The sequence below is a fragment of the Agelaius tricolor genome, unplaced genomic scaffold (genome assembly GCF_023055355.1).
Source record: "Agelaius tricolor isolate 1412-34295 unplaced genomic scaffold, bAgeTri1.0.p SCAF_2, whole genome shotgun sequence".
Classification (NCBI taxonomy): Eukaryota; Metazoa; Chordata; class Aves; order Passeriformes; family Icteridae; genus Agelaius; species Agelaius tricolor.
The window spans coordinates 52,487,501-52,489,160 of NW_027269262.1; positions in this window are offsets into that span (position 1 = coordinate 52,487,501).

Below are 1,660 nucleotides of genomic sequence, written 5' to 3' on the forward strand. Positions count from 1 at the left end.
CAACTGATGTTTTATGGAGGATTTTTTTGCATGTTTTGTTGTGATATATACTGGTATCCTGATATATGTCAAAATCAAGTTACATGCACAGTATCTTTATTGTTAAGAACTAAAGTAAGTGTCAATTCTGAACACCTGCCCTTTTGTCATTGAGATTGCTGTCAGAAACAGAGCTTCAGCTGCCTCCCCTCTCTGGGGCACAGAATTTGTCTTTTGTGCAAGTCATCTGGCTTGCTGAACTCTCTCAACAGCCTGCATTTCTGCCAGTGTTGCATTTCAAATGGTAGAACAGTGATTCTGGCACTCACCAGAGCCACCTGGATGTGGATGGGATCTACCACCACAGGGAAAGAAAGTTCTTTCCAAGGGCCTTCCAGAAAGGTAAAGGCTACAGGTGGGCTGGGTTGTTTGTGTTGGACGGCAAGCTGTGCTGTTTGGACAGATCTGAGCACACAGGTCCCTTTTGAGATGAGCACATTTTGAGGTACAGTGCTGCACGAAGAGATGAACAAGAGCAGTAGTGGCAGTTCCCAATGGCATTGCTACTCTTGCTGAACCTCGTTGTATAATCCACCCTGGGGCTTCTGACGTGGCAGTCTGTAAGCTCACACTTCTGAGGGCAGACCTGGGATCCCAGTGCACTGCTCCTGGAGTACAGATTAACTACTCACTTCATCCCTGGCAGTGTCAGTGTAGGAGTAGGGCAGGAGTGGAGGATTTCAGGAGGCTGTGGTGGTGGTTGTTAGACCCACGAGTCTGGACAGCTGGATTCCCACCACTGGCACACAGTTGACTGTACTTATGCTGGCTTGCACACTTTAGTTTAGCACCTGGGAACTATCCAAAGCTCCTGAGTGCCTTGTGGCTCTCTGAGGAAACCCTTGCCCTGAAACCAAGGAGATCTGAGGCACTGCAAGGAGCTGGGAGGGCAAGAGAATGAAAAGTTGTCTTGAGTCGAATAATACAGATGTTAACAACCTTGACCCAGGTGCATTCTTTAATATCTCTGTGCTTCAGTTAACAAATGCTAAAAAGGGTTTTCATTAGTGCAGTCCAAGCCTCTCCCAGCTTGTGGTTCCTCAGCCCTGCTGAGCACATCTGCCCAGCTTCACACCCAGCTGGGTATTTCTGAATGTTTACTATCGCAATTGTGATGCCAGTGGCTACTGGCACTGTGTGACTGTAGAGACTGGCACAACTGGGTCCTGAGGTGTCACAGGCATCCTCCTTGCCTGTGAGGTGCCCTGATTAATCCATGCTTGCCTAGTGCTTTGAGATTCCTCCAGGACTACTGACTGGTTCTATTTATACTCACAGATACATTATGAAGTATTGTTTCTGTGCCTGAGTGTATAAAACCCAGAAATTTTACTGTAACAAAGAGTCATAATACCATTAACTATTCAGACTTTTGCCCTATTTACCCAAAATTCTAATGGGGGTGGACTGAGTGCTGCTACGTAGTACCCTAAATGAGTGCTCCTAAGAGGACTGAAAGGCAAGTTGTTCCTTCTCTCACAGTCCACAAAAAGGCAATAGAGTAAATGACATTAAAAAAAGTCATTTAATGCAATGCTGTGCAATCAAGATGACATGAATAAAGTTTGTAGAAAACCAGCTTCTGAGATATCAAAATATAAGGTATTCCCTCTGAAAGAGT